The following is a 16,596-nucleotide window of genomic DNA, read 5'->3' on the forward strand; positions in this document are numbered from 1 at the left end:
GTTGTGCAAAAGTTTTTAAGTTTCATTAGGTCCCATTTGTTTATTTTTATTTCCATTTCCCTAGGAGGTGGGTCAAAAAGGATCTTGCTGTGATTTATGTCATAGAGTGTTCTGCCTATGTTTTCCTCTAAGAGTTTGATAGTGTCTGGCCTTACATTTAGATCTTTAATCCGTTTGGAGTTTATTTCTGTGTATGGTGTTAGGGAGGATTCTAAATTCATTCTTTTACATGTAGCTGTCCAGTTTTCCCAGCACCACTTATTGAAGAGGCTGTCTTTTCTCCATTGTATATTCTTGCCTCCTTTGTCAAAGATAAGGGGAACATATGTGCGTGGGTTTATGTCTGGGCTTTTAATCCTGTTCCATTGATTCACATTTCTGTTTTTGTGCCAGTACCATACTGTCTTGATTACTGTAGCTTTGTAGTATAGTATGAAGTCCAGGAGCTTGATTCCTCCAGCTCCGTTTTTCTTTCTCAAGATTGCTTTGGCTATTCAGGGTCTTTTGTGTTTCCATGCAAATTGTGAAATTTTTTGTTCTAGTTCTGTGAAAAATGCCATTGGTAGTTTGATAGGGATTGCATTGAATCTGTAGATTGCTTTGGGTAGTATAGTCATTTTCACAATGTTCATTCTTCCCATCCAAGAATATGGTATAACTCTACATCTGTTTGTATCGTCTTTAATTTCTTTCATCAGTGTCTTATAGTTTTCTGCATAGAGGTCTTTTGTCTCCTTAGGTAGGTTTATTCCTAGGTATTTTCTTCTTTTTGTTGCAATGGTAAATGGGAGTGTTTCCTTAATTTCTCTTTCAGATTTTTTGTCATTAGTGTATAGGAATGCAAGAGATTTCTGTGCATTAATTTTGTATCCTGCTACTTTACCAAATTCATTGATTAACTCTAGTAGTTTTCTGGTAGCATCTTTAGGATTATCTAGGTATAGTGTCATGTCATCTGCAAACAGTGACAGTTTTACTTCTTTTCCAATTTGTGTTACTTTTATTTCTCTTTCTTCTCTGATTGCTGTGGCTAAAACTTCCAAGACTATGTTGAATGATAGTGATGAGAGTGGGCAACCTTGTCTTCTTCCTGATGTTAGTGGAAATGGTTTCAGTTTTTCACCATTGAGAACGATGTTGGCTGTGGGTTTGTCATATATAGCCTTTATAATGTTGAGGTAAATTCCCTCTATGCCTACCTTCTGGAGGGTTTCTATCATAAATGGGTATTGAATTTTGTCAAAAGCTTTTTCTGCATCTATTGAGATTATTATATGGTTTTATCCTTCAATTTGTAAATACGGTGTATCAAATTGATTGATTTTGTATATTGAAGAATCCTTGCATTCCTGGGATAAGCCCCACTTGATCATGGTGCATGATCATTTTAATGTGCTGTTGGATTCTGTTTGCTAGTATTTTATTGAGGATTTTTCTATCTATGTTCATCAGTGATATTGGCCTGTAGTTTTCTTTTTTTTGTGACCTCTTTGTCTGGTTTTGGTATCAGGGTGATGGTGGCCTCATAGAATGAGTTTGGGAGTGTTCCTCCCTCTGCAATGTTTTGGAAGATTTTGATAAAGTTACGTGTTAGCTCTTCTCTAAGTGTTTGATAGAATTCACTTGTGAAGCCATCTGGTCCTGGGCTTTTGTTTGTTGGAAGATTTCTAATCATAGATTCAATTTCAGTGCTTGTGATTCATCTGTTTATATTTTCTATTTCTTCCTGGTTTAGTCTTGGAAGGTTTTGCTTTTCTAAGAATTTGTCCATTTCTTCCAGGTTGTCCATTTTATTGGCGTATAGTTGCTTGTAGTAATCTCTCCTGATCCTTTGTATTTCTGCAGTGTCAGTTATTACTTCTCCTTTTTTATTTCTAATTCTGTTGATTTGAGTGTTCTCCCTTTTTTTCTTGATGAGTCTGGCTAATGGCTTATCAATTTTTTTAATCTTCTCAAAGAACCAGCTTTTAGTTTTATTGATCTTTTCTATTGTGTCCTTCATTTCTTTTTCATTTATTTCTGATCTGGTTTTTATGATTCCTTTCCTTCTGCTAACCTTGGAGTTTTTTGTTTTTCTTTCTCTAATTGCTTTAGGTGTAAGGTTAGGTTGTTTATTTTAGATTTTTCTTGTTTCTTGAGGTAGGTTTGTATTGCTATAATAGCCCCTCTTAGAACTGATTTTGCTGCATCCCATAGGTCTTGGGTCATTGTGTTTTCATTGTCATGTGTCTCTGGATATTTTTTGATTTCCTCTTTGATTTCTTCAGTGATCTCCTGGTTATGTAGTAATGTATTGTTTAGCCTCCATGTGTTTGTATTTTTTCCTTTTTTTTCCCTGTAATTGATATCTAGTCTCATAGTGTTGTTTTTGGAAAAGATACTTGATAGGGTTTCAATTTTCTTAAATTTACCAAGGCCTGATTTGTGACCCAAGGTATGATCTATCCTGGAGAATGTTCCATGAACACTTGAGAATAAAGTGTATTCTGTTGTTTTTGGATGGAAAGTCCTATAAATACCAATTAAGTCCATCTTGTTTAATGTATCATTTAAAGTTTGTGTTTCCTTATTTATTTTTATTTTGGATGATCTGTCCATTGGTGAAAATGGGGTGTTCAAGTCCCCTACTATTATTTTGTTACTGTCAATTTCCCCTTTTATGGCTGTTAGCATTTGCCTTATGTATGGAGGTGCTCCTATGTTGGGTGCATAAATATTTACAATTGTTATATCTTCTTCTTGGATTGATCCCTTGATCATTATGTAGTGTCCATCTTTGTCTCTTGTAATAGTCTTTATTTTAAAGTCTATTTTGTCTGATAGGTGAATTGCTACTCCAGCTTTCTTTTGATGTCCATTTTCATGGAATATCTTTTTCCATCCCCTCATTTTCAGTCTGTATGTGTCCCTAGGTCTGAAGTGGGTCTCTTGTAGACAGCGTATGTACGGGTCTTGTTTTTGTATCCATTCAGCCAGGCTATGTCTTTTGGTTGGAGAATTTAATCCATTTACATTTAAGGTAATTATCGATATGTACGTTCTTTTTACCATTTTTTAAATTGTTTTGAGTTTGTTATTGTACGTCATTTCCTTCTATGCTTCCTGCCTAGAGAAGTTCCTTTAGCATTTGTTGTAAAACTAGTTTGGTGGTGCTGTATTCTCTTAGCTTTTGCTTGTCTGTAAATGTTTTAATTTCTCCGTCGAATCTGAATGAGATCCTTGCTGGATAGAGTAATCTTGGTTGTAGGTTTTTCCCTTTCATCTCTTTAAATATGTCCTGCCCCTCCCTTCTGGCTTGCAGAGTTTCTGCTGAAAGATCAGCTGTTGACCTTATAGGGATTCTCTTGTATGTTATTTGTTGCTTTTCCCTTGTTGCTTTTAATATTTTTTCTTTGTATTTAATTTTTGATAGTTTGATTAATATGTGTCTTGGCATGTTTCTCCTTGGATTTATCCTCTATGGGACTCTCTGTGCTTCCTGGACTTGATTGACTATTTTCTTTCCCATATTAGGGAAGTTTTCAACTATAATCTCTTCAAATGTTTTCTCAGTCCCTTTCTTTTTTTCTTCTTCTTCTGGGACCCCTATAATTCGGATGTTGGTGCTTTTAATGTTGTCCCAGAAGTCTCTGAGACTGTCCTCAATTCTTTTCATTCTTTTTTCTTTATTCTGCTCTGCAGTAGTTATTTCCACTATTTTATCTTCCAGGTCACATATCCATCCATTCTTCTGCCTCAGTTATTCTCTATTTATTCCTTCTAGAGAATTTTTAATTTCAGTTATCATGTTGTTCATCATTGTTTTTTTTGCTCTTTAGTTCTTCTAGGTCCTTGTTAAACGTTTCTTATATTTTGTCCATTTTGTTTCCAAGATTTTGGATCACCTTTACTATCATTACTCTGAATTCTTTTTCGGGTATACTGCCTATTTCTTCTTCGTTTGGTGTGGATGGTTTTTACTTTGCTCCTTCATCTGCTTCATATTTCTCTGTTTTCTCATTTTGCTTAACTCACTGTGTTTGGGGTCTTCTTTGTGCGGGCTGCAAGTTTGTAGTTCCCGTTGTTTTTGTGTCTGCCCCTAGTGGGTAAGGTTGGTTCAGCGAGTTGTGTAGGCTTCCTGGTGGCGGAGACTGGTGCCTGTGTTCTGGTGGATGAGGCTGGCTCTTGTCTTTTTGGTGGGCAGGACTGGGTCTGGTGGTATGTTTTGGGGTGTCTGTGACCTTATTATGATTTTAAGTAGCCTCTCTTCTAATGGGTGGGGTTGTGTTCCTGTCTTGCTAGTTGTTTGTCATGGGGTGTCCAGCACTGGAGCTTTCTGGTCGTTTAGTGGAGCTGGGTCTTAGCTTTGAGACATATAACTTTGGGAGAGCTCTCGCTGATTGATATTACGTGGGGCTGGAGGTCTCTGGTGGCCCAGTGTCCTGAACTCAGCTCTCCCACCTCAAAGCCTCCGTCCTGACACCCGGCTGGAACACCAAGACCCTGTCAGCCACATGGCTGAGGGCCGGTGGGGGAGGTGGGTGGAAGGACTGAGGGGGCTGAGCAAGACCATAGCGGAAGGCGGGAGGTGGGAGATGAGAGAGCGAGTGGTCGCTGCAGACAGTCCAGGCTCTTGCTCTCTCCTTTGACTCCCCGCCAGAACCCAACCGTGCTCAAACATCATATTTTTGACACTATGTTTCAAATTCTTTATCTTATTTGTTATATAATTCTGATTAAGTTGGTAAATTATTAGCTCAGTTTTACAGATAAACACATTAAGCATTACTGTGTTTGCTAGGCAGAATTTTAAGGTGATTCCCAATAACTCACACCCTGTTTATAACCCCTTCACCTTGACAGTGGGCAAAAATATGATGCAGTTTCATGCCTGTGATTAGGCTACTTTATATGGCAAAGGTGAAGGAATTTTGCAGATATAACTAGTATTCCAAATACATTGATTTAGAGTTAATCAAAAAGTAGATTATCCTGGGTGGTCCTAATATATATAGCTAAGACACTCTCTTGATTTTTTTTCTTTTTTTTAAAATTATTAGCACCTTTAATTATTATTTATTTATTTATTTATTTATTTGGCTGTGTTGGGTCTTCGTTTCTGTACGAGGGCTTTCTCTAGCTGCGGCAAGCGGGGGCCACTCTTCATTGCGGTGCGCGGGCCTCTCACTATCGTGGCCTCTCTTGTTGCGGAGCACAGGCTCCAGACGCGCAGGCTCAGTAGTTGTGGCTCACGGGCCTAGTTGCTCCGCGGCATGTGGGATCCTCCCAGACCAGGGCTCGAACCCGTGTCCCCTGCATTAGCAGGCAGATTCTCAACCACTGAGCCACCAGGGAAGCCCCACTCTCTTGATTTAAAAAAAAATTTTTTTAAATTAATTAATTTATTTTATTTATTTATTTTTGGCTGTGTTGGGTCTTCATTGTTGTGTGAGGGATTTCTCCAGTTGCAGTGAGCAGGGGCTACTCTTCATTGCAGTGCACAGTCTTCTCATTGAGGTGGCTTCTCTTGTTGCGGAGCATGGGCTTTGCACTCGCAGGCTTCAGTAGTTGTGGCACTGGGCTCAGTAGTTGTGGCTCACAGGCTCTAGAGCACAGGCTCAGTAGTTGTGGCACATGGGCTTAGTTGCTCCATGGCATGTGGGATCTTCCTGGACCAGGGCTTGAACCCATGTCCCCTGCATTGGCAGATGGATTTTTAACCACTGCGCCACCAGGGAAGCCCTCTTGTTGGTTTTAGAGAAACAAAATGCCATGTTGTAGAGAGGGTCACCTGGCAGGGAATGATGGACAGCATCTAGCTGAGGAGGGCTTCAGTCCTACAACCACAAGAAACTGAATTCTGCCAACTATCTTGAATGAGCTTGAAAGAGGACCTCAAGCCTCAGATGAGATCACAGTCTTTTGAGACACAATACAAAAGACTCAGCTAAGCTGTGCTTGAACTCCTGACCCACAGAAACTGTAAGATAAAAAATGTTTGGTGTTTTAAGCCACTAAGTTTATGAAACACAGCAAACAGTCTGTAAAACAGGAAGTCTGTAATACAGGAAGGTGAAAGTATAACTAAGTATCTCAGTATGAATAAGAAAGAGAACCATCTCTTGAATCCAGTTCTGACTAATGTCAAAGCAAGTGTGCTTCATGGTTATACTATAGGCTTTCATTTAGATCAATATAATGTATATTTCTTAAATTGCCACATAAATATTATTTGCTGAGTTTTATTCCACAGCTTAGGACTAAAACTCCTAAAAAAAGTATACTTAGAACTAAATCTTCTCTTTCATTTTCTTAGCAAATTCTGTAGAATCCATTTCTCCCAAGTAGAAAGACTAAATGAAAAAGCATGTGTATTTTAAAACCGTTTACCCTATTCCTAATATTGGTATGACTGACAACCCCACTGGGACTGAGTTCAATTACTTTCTAGAATATGCTAGGTACTAAAATGTATATTATATCAAAACTGTAATTGAAAAATCTGTATTTGTAAGAAAATAATTTTACAGAAATCAGGAAAATATAACCATAATTAACTCTGCACAAAAAAGTACTTTAAAACCTTTTTGTGACAGGTAGTGGAAAACCAAAAACCTATCCCTTAGCCTCCTAAAGGACATGTACCAATCCCAGAGTAAAGTGTGGCAGCCCATTAATGACCTTTCCTAATTGCTGGAATGTAACCACAGGCAAAAACAAAATTTGTAGACAATCTGAAAATTCTGTCAGAACAAAAATTCTAATCTCTATGCCTGTAAGAAATTTGAATCACCTCTAACAGGTTTTTCTAACACCTATTTTTCCTTGGTTTTGCCTGTCTCTTACTGGTGGAATGCAACTAAGAAGAGAGAAGGTCAAGGGAGAATTGTCAGATTGAATTAAAGAAAAACATAATGAACCACCTAATTAAAACCAGATTAGCATAGCTTGCACAAAAAATGGAATCTAATATGTCTTAGTAAGAAATGGTTTACATGAGAGAAATAGAAACTTCTAAAGTTTACTATATTAAAAAAAAAAAAGGAAGTGTGGGTCACTAAAATGATGAAGCATCTCATATCTCACAGAACCTAATATTAGGCAGGAAATATACCTAAAATTTATGAGGAATCAAAAATATTAATTACGTTCTTTATTGCAGGTCTTCAACAGTTTATTACCTCTCCTTACTGACCCTCCCTTTCTGAAGAGCCACTGTTCCTACTTTGATGTGCTATGATCATCCACCACCCAGAGCTCCATGATCACAGATTTGCTTGACGTGGGTCAACTAGAGTCTCTGTGACATGATTTCAAATTCCCAAGAGTATTAAATTGATGTGATTTGAGGCAAGAACTCAACCTAAATTTTTTTTTTCCTGCTTTTCCCTCCCCCACAACCAGTCCCTCCCCAGAATGGCCCCAACCTGATTCACATGGTTCTGGACCAAGTCTCGCAAGATCATGGTCTCAACCTCGCTTCTTACAAGGCCGATCATGGGGTTGAAAGTCACATTTCTGCCTCCACTGGGCAGGAGAACAGACACTAATAAGGAGCCAAGACAGTTGCCCGGAATTCGTATTTACTCTTAGAATGTATTTCCTTTAAAAAACTTACAAACTCTTCATTTTAGGTTTTTTTCTTTTTTAAAATTTTCCCCCTGGTGAAGATGAAAGAGAAAAGAATGATTTCTTTTCCAACTTAAAAAAAAAATTATAGATTCATGGGAGGTTGCAAAAAAATATACAAGGAAGACTGGTGTGCCTTTCTCCCAGTCTTCCCCAATGCTAACATCTCATACCACTATAGTACAATATTAAAAACAAAAAATTGACATTGATAAGATCCAGACTTTGCTCAAGATCCATCATATTTACATGTACTCACTTGTGTTTGTTTATGTGTTTGTATAACTCTTTGAAATTTTAACATGGGAGTAGCCTTGTATAACCACCACCACAATCAAGATATTCAATGGTACTGTCATCACAGAATTCCCTCTTGTTACCCCTTCCAGTCACACTCATCCTTAGCCCCTATGCCTAATTCCTAGCAACCAATAATATCTTCTCCATCATTATAATTGTTATTTATGAGTTTTATGAAATTGGAATCATGTAGTATGTATCATTTTGAAATATGCTTTTTTATTCAGCATAATTTTCTTAGGATTGTGTAAGTTGTTATATCAATAGTTTGGTCCTAAATATAGTTGAGTAGTATTCCATGGTATAGATGTACCAAAATTTGTTTAACCATTCATCCATTGAAGTACCTCTGAGTATTTTCCAGTTTGGGGGTATTATGAATAAAGCTGCTAATACATCCATGTGTACCCGTATGAAAATAATAATCTTCATTTCTCTGGAATATGTGCCTAAAAGTGAAATTTCTGTGTCATACTGTAACATTATTTTTAGTTCTAAAACTAACTTCCAAACTATTTCCAAGTGGCTATATCATTTTACATTTTCACCAGCAATATATGAATGACACAACATTTGGTGTTATCACAATTTCTCATTTTATCCATTCTGATATGTGTATAATGATATCTAATTGTGGCTTTAATTTATATTTTCCTAATGAATAATGATGCTAAACATCTTTTCCTGTGTTTATTTTCCATCTGTCTATCCTCTTTGATGAAATGTCTGTGTATGTCTTTTGCCCATATTATAATTCGATTGTTGTTCTTTTACTGGTGAGTTTTGAGAGTTCTTTATATATACTAAATACAAGACTTTTGTTGAATATTTTCTTTGCAATATATTTCTCCAAGTCTGTAGCTTGTTTTTTTATCCTTTTAACATAAGGTGATTCACAGATGAAAAATTTTTATTTTTGATGAGTTCAAATTTATCAGTATTTACTTTATGGATTATGGATTATGCTTTGATGTTGAGTATAATAATTCTTTGTCTAGGCAAAGACTCTGGAGATTTTCTCCATATTCCTCAACCTCATAAGGAGTATCCAAGGGATACCTACTGATAACATCCTATGTAATGGTGAAAGACTAAATGTTTTCTCTCTAAGATCAGGGAAAAGAGAAGGATTCTGCTCGTGCAACTCTTGTTCAATATAGTACTAGAAGTTCTAGCCACTGCAATAAGTCAAGAAAAAGAAAAAAATGAATACAATTTAGAAAGGAGAAAATAAAATTGCCTCTATTTGCAGATGACATGAGGGTCAACATATAAAAACTTAGGAACTATTATTCTAAAATTTATATGGAAAGTGAAAAGTCTAAGAATAGTCAAAAATTTTTGAAAAAGAAGAGCCAGGTGTTAAGAATCATTCTTCCCAATGTTAAGATTTACAATATAGCTGTAGTAATCAAGATGGTGGGTACTGGTGGTTGGATAGATACAGAGATTAATAGAACAGAATAGAGAACCCAGAGATAGATCCACACAAATATTCCCAATTAATTTTTGACAAAGATGCAAAGGCATTTTAATGGACAAGGGATAGGGATAGCCTTTTCAATAAATGGTGCTAGAGCAATTAGACATCCATTCACACACACACACACACACACACACACACACACACACGACCTTGACCTAAACTTCACACTTAATACAAATTTAATTCATATCATAGACGTGTAAAGTGGAAAATTATGAATCTTCTAGATGATTTTTTTAACCTATCAGAGTCTAAAATTGCTTGCATATGGATACAGTTAAGAAATAAGAATAGATTGCTTTCAATAGAGTCAGAGTATTTTAAGCTGTTCTGAACAGGTGCCTCCACATTTAAAAATTGCAAAGGATGTTAGTAAACCCCTCTTTAAAAGAGGAAACATAAAATAACTAATCCTTTGAAACATGAATATTCTAATCAGAGAAACATTCCTGATTGTGATTCAGTGATAATTTTCCCCTTACTCTATCTTAATTTTTCTTGGAAATATCCAGTAGGTCAGGAATAAACTAGAACCATGATATGTAAATGGTTTCCTTTGCCACAACTAATCTATGTAGAAAAATATGAAACAACAGTTGTGTCATGGTAGAAGAGCATTAGCAGATTGAACAGTAAAATTTCCCGAGATTGAAAACATATGGCTTTGATATGTGTCTCCAAAGAACAGATAGAGCCAAGAAGGATAGGATGGTATACACTGAAGTTCTGCATAAACTCAATTTCAATGAATTTTTAGTTTTTGAAGGGCACAAAGTAAAGAGACAGGGGGACTACACTGGGAGTGAATAGTGTAAACCCCAGCTGTGCCATGTAGGCACTCTAATCTTTGGCAAATCATTAAACGTCTTTAATTCTTAGTTTCCTTATTTAATATATAGAAATGTAGTATTTAACTCATAAACTTGTGAGGATTAGTGAGTTATGCAAAGGGCTGGCACCTGGTTGGCACTCAGTGAATAGAAGTTATAGGTATTGATAATATTGTTATTAAAATCCAAAGAAAATAATATTTTAAATCTGTTACCATAAAAAACCTATTGGGAAGCTACCATAAGGGTGATTTTAATTGTCACCTTTTCTCTCTTTGCTTGCCCTCTAGCTGACTGCTAATTACCCACATGCCTATAACAAGTTTAATTTTAAAACTTAAATTTCTCTCTCTGTTGCTCAAGGTGTAAGAACTGACTAATTTCTGACCTCTCCTGGCCATGATAATTCTCTGATGCCATTTTCAGCTTTTCTTAAATTAATATTTATCAGCTTTGCAAAGCACTGGAGTATAAGCTTCCCAAAGACTTTGCTCTGATTACCACAAAATGCCAACTCCCAATAACAGCATCATATCCTCTCCTTTATGCCATTGCTATTCGCTTGCTAACAATTTTCTTTTTAAACAGTAGAATGAAATCCTGACATATCCTTTAACATATCACTTGACCCCATGAACTTGACATTTTATATTACTCATTTGGAGTAATGAATCCATCTGCTTATTCAGGAAGTTGAAAAGCATGGGGCTCTTTTAAGTATGTTTTCTTTATACAGGCATCTCTTCACGTGATTCTCAAATGTTCTTCACATAGATAGGAGGGAAGAAAGAAAATGTGTACCTGGTTCCTTCATTCATTCCATAAATATTGAGAATCAACATTTATCCAAAATTGAACTGTACGTAAGAGATATAACAATGAGCAATACATCGAGATATCTAATCTCCTAATGTAGGTATTACTTCTCTATTATTTATGTCACATTAATTCTACAAACTTAGCTCCCTAAAATAACACAGTTTTATTATTTTAGTTGGTGTGGGTAAGGAGTCTAGACATGGCATTTCTTGGTGCTCTGCTTCAGGGTCTGATCTGAAAGCTGATGCCAAGGTGTGGTGAGTCTCCCCTCAAAGCTTCAGTGGCAAAGGATCCACTTAAAAGATGACTTGTCTATTGACAAAATTCACTTCCTCACAGACTGTGGAACTGAGGGTTTCAGTTTCTTGTTGGTTGTTGACAGTGACAACACACAGTTCATTGTCACAAAGATCTCTTCATAAGGAAACTCACAATATAGCTGCTTATTTCCTCAAATCCAGTGAGAGAGATACTACTGGCAAGACAAAAGTCACAATTTTATATAGCCTAATCACGAAAGTGACACCAATCACTTTTGCCATGTTCTGTTGGGAAGAAGCGAGCCACAAGTCTTGCCCACACTCAACAGGGGAGGGTTATACAAGGTGGAAATACCAGGAGATGTAAAAAGTTGAGGAGCATTTTGGAATTTGTCCACCAGAGTATAAGATCCATAGACGTTTATAAAGATAAGTGGGCTATTACAATATAGTTTCATATCCAACTTATTTAATAATCTCAATTACCCTGATATCTAGGTATTATTATCTCATTTAACAGATGAGGACACAGAGCTTCAGTGTTATATTTACTCAGTTAGCAGCCAGTAAAGTCAGTATTTGAACTTAGGTTAGGTTTATTTAGAGCTCTAGCTGTGCTCTTAAAACAATGGTAATAAAAGAGTATATTCCTAGAAATCTTATGGATGTTACAAAAATAACAAACAATGTAAAATATTTTATGGCAATAAATTCAAGTTATTAAAAAATTGGAAAATTTCTTGAAAACAAAATTACTGAAAATTAAGCAAGAAAACATAGAAAAACTAAGTATCCCATAGTGGTTGAAGAAATTGAATGTATAATTAAAAACACTCCCATGATAAAAGTTGTAGACCTGCATGATTTAACTAGTGAATTCTATCACACATTTATGGAATAAATAATACTAGTCACAGATAAATTTTTTCAGAAAATAGAAAGGAGGAAATATTCAAAACTTATTTTATTAAGACAGAATCTCAATATCCTTAACATTTGAAAACCAACAAATGCAATTCACCACACTAACAGAATAAAAGAAAATATCCACATGATCATGTCAATAGGTTAAAAAAAAAGCATTTGACAAAATTCAACATTAATGATAAAAAGTCAACAAACTAAAAATAAAAGGAAATATCCTCTTTTTGACAAAGGGCATCTACAGAAAAATCTACAGTTAACATCATACTTAATGGTGAAATATTAAAAAATTTCCTATTAAGATTTGGAGCAAAGTAAGCATGTCAGCTCTGAACACTTCCAGTTAACACTATATAGTATGTCTTATCCAGTTCAATAAAGCAGGAAATAAATATACTAGTTGGAAAAGAAGAAACAAAATTGTTTTATTTTCAGTTGATATAATTGTGGAGATAAAAAAATAACCTATCCAAGAATTATTAGAACTAATAAAAAATTCAGCAAAATATCAGTCAATTTACAGTCAGAATACAGTCAATATACAAAGATCTATTGTGTATTTATATGCTATCAATTAGAAAATAATATTTCTATAAGTGACATGTAAAATATCATCAAAAATCATAAAATCTTAGGAATAATTTTAACAAAAAAATTGTGTAAGACCTGCACACTAGAAACTACAAAATATTGTTGATAAGAATTAAAGAACATCTAAGTAAATGGAGAGATATAGAATGTTTATTGATTGGAAAATTCAATATTTTCCAGATATTAATCATTACCGAATTGATGAATGGAATCTATGCAATACTAATCAATATCTCAACTTGTTTTTGGTAGAAATTGTAAAGCTGATTCTAAATTGGTATTGCAAAATCAAAGGGCCTAAAATACTCAATGCAATTTTTAAAGAGCAGAGCAAAGTTGAGGATTTACACTTCCTGATATCGTTTCACTAATTAAGACCATGTGGTATTGTCATTAAATATAGATATATAGGTCAACGGAACAGAATAGAAACTCCAGAAATAAAATCACACTTACAAAGACAAATGATTTTTGATGAAGTTACAAAGGGAAAAAGAAAGGGTTTTCGACAAATGCTGCTGAATCAATTGGATAAATTTATTCATAAAATAAATTTGGATCCACTATTCATATCATATATAGAAATTTGTTTGAAGCAGATGAGATGTACACATAAAAGCTAAAACTCCAAATTTTCTAGAAAAAAATAAAGGGGACCTTGCAAACTTGGGTGAGGCAAATAATTCCTATGATACAAAAATCACTAAACTAGTAATAAAAGAAAAAAATATTTTAAAATACATTTCATTAAAATAAAACATTTATTCCTTCTAGGAAACCACTAAGAATATGAAAAAGGCAGAGCCTGAGAGAAGCGAATCAATCATGATATATATTTCTGACAAAAGACTTGTGTCCAGAATATATAAATACTCTAATACTTTTAGAAATCAATGTAAAAAATGAATAACATTGCTTTTAAAGGGGCAAATTAAATTAAAAAAAACTTTCCAAAACAAGAGATATAAATTGCCATTAAGCACCAAAAAAAAAAAAAAAAAAAAAAAAAAGTCCTCAAGATCATTAGCAAAATGAAAAGGAAAACCATAATAAGATGACATTTCACAATTACTGGAATGACTAACATTAAAAAGAAATTGTTACCGAATATTAGCAAAGACCTGTATTGACAAATATGCAGAGCAACTAGAACCCTCATACGCTGTTGGTTAGAGTGTAAAATAATTCAGATGTTTTTGAAAGCTGTTGTGCAGTGCCCTATCATGCTTGGCAGCCTCTAAGATAATTCCCAGTGATCTCCATCACCTTGAGTTTCATGCCCTTGTGTAATCCCTCACCTTCAGTGTAGACTGGACTTGGTGTCTTGCTTCCAAAGAATAGAATACAGCAAAAAGGATGAGATGTCATTTCCAAGATATGGCAGCTGCAACAAAGTTCTGGAACCTATGAGCTTGAAGTTTAAATTCACATTTCTCCTCTGCTTTGTGTCACCTCAAATTTCCCTTCAACTAAGATGTGTTCTATGTGATATCCACCATAGCAGTAGTTGGAGAACTAAACAGATGGCAGATTTCTTTACCTTGGTCCATGCTCCCACACTCTCTTTCAGGGTGCCCCTTTGAAAAGTACTTAACTTTTTCTGACATCAGTTGGAACACCTAGGAACTGTTAGATTAATATATCAATCTAATGGGATGTTTATAAACAAATTAAAGATTGTATGGCCAAGAATTTTTACTATTATTCCAATTTCTGCTGGTACTTGGAGTCAGAAAATGAGAAATACTTTACTCTCTGGTTTTGTACTAAATTTATTATAATATAAAATTCTCCCCTAATAATAAACCTACATCTGGCCATTTTTGCAGCTTGATTCACACAGGAACCCAATATGATCACATCAAAATATAAATAAATAAATAAAAGGAAAAAGAGGGAAATCTAGCAATTCTATACTTTTATTTTCTTCCTGTCCTCATTCTGATCTATATCTATATTCAATTCTAGACTAATTGACCTTCAACTTTGACTTTGAACCTGTTCCTTTTGAACATGGTGTTTTGGAAACTGATCTACTTGGTATGTGAATTTCCCCTTTATCTTTGGACTGTGACTTATGTCTCCAAGTTCTCAGCAACCCCTGTTGCCAATCCTAGAAAGGATTCTTAAGTTAGATATAAATGTATTCCAAATACTGTATGACACATTACCTATACTAAAAAAATAAAAAATTAATGTTTTATCATTTATCAAGAAATTCAAATTTAGCCGGATACCCTCTTTGTTAGCTAAATCTGACAACTCTACCTATATGGAACTTGGTGTTATGGGAGATTCAACACTAACAAATATGAATATCAACTTAGATTTGATCCCAAGAAACTTAGCTCTCCTTCTGTGCCCCCATAATTACACCTAAGTGGACCAAAGGATGAATAGAATGAGTCAGTCCAAATTTCACAGATTTTTTGTACCTTAAGCAAATAAAAGTCTTTAGAAACTCAGCATAGCATAGAGCATATAGATCTCTAATCCAGGAAGAAAACAAAAACAAAAACCCAGGGAAATATATCCATTAGAGGGCACTGACCTCATCTTAGCTATGCCCCATTATCAAATGGCCCAGAGCAGTGGTTCCTAAACAGTGGAAATAAGAGTGGCAGAATTGGTTTGAGAATATTGTGAATTCCTGTGGGCACTAGTCTACAAATAGGGTAGAGATTATGTGTTACACATATGTTTTAATTTGTGTATAAATGCTGTAATACATGCAATATGAAATCATGAAGACATACTGGATTTATCAGAGAATTTTCTTGTTCTTTGAGTTTTGTTCAGAAATTATGTCATGCATCTACTCAATTTGGTTTTCTCAAAAGCTTCTGATAATCGAACAGGTTAAGTACCATTTGCCTAAAGTTATTCAAAGAGGTAAATATACATGTTCAACTATGTAAATATCACTTTTTAGGGTTTAGGTTCAACCAAGACATTGACTGTCCAGGGAAATGAGAGAAGGATTCATCTGCACTACTAAGAAATAATGCATAAAGTGAAATTTGTTTTCAAAGGAATATAAAACAGCCATTTAAACATGGGAGGCACAGGATGGCATTGCATCTGCTTCCCATTGCTCTTTCCTTTTATAAGAAACTCCACTGCAGCAAACACAGAATGGGGACATCAGAGGAAGAAATGAGAGGGCGTTTGGCTCTAAAGCTTTGGCCAGCTACACTCTTACTTTAAAAAAAGGAACTGGGGCAGACAGCAATCATAATAAAGAGAGAGAAAAATATAAAGCAAGCTTCTTTTAAAAAAAAGAGCTGCACTACACTGGAAAGATACAGATGAAATCAATTTTGAGCAGCAGCTGAATTCACTTTGCACAAAATCCTATTCAAAGCCAGGTTTGCCAATCATACTAGATAACTGAAAAAGAGACATGATTGTTTCACAAAAAAACTGCCTCTCCCCACCCCAATTTCATCAAGACCATCTACATTTATAAGGTGGGGTAGGGGAGACTTCTGGTTGTTTATGTCATGGTGATAATTCTACATGTGTCTACAGTGTCTCTTTGTGTGTCCAAATTTTCTCTTCTAAGGACACCAGGCAGTCAGATTGGGTTAGGGCCCATCCTAAAGGCCTCATGTTTACTTAACCACTCTTTAAAGGCCCTATATCCAAATATAGTCATATTCTTTCCAATCTGGATTCCTTTTATTTCTTTTTCTTGTCTCATTGCCCTACATGAAGGCTCCAGTATAATGAGGAATAGAATTGGTGAGATTCTATTCTTTTGTGTTTCTTTTGATCT

The sequence above is a fragment of the Balaenoptera musculus genome, chromosome 8 (genome assembly GCF_009873245.2).
Source record: "Balaenoptera musculus isolate JJ_BM4_2016_0621 chromosome 8, mBalMus1.pri.v3, whole genome shotgun sequence".
Lineage (NCBI taxonomy): Eukaryota > Metazoa > Chordata > Mammalia > Artiodactyla > Balaenopteridae > Balaenoptera > Balaenoptera musculus.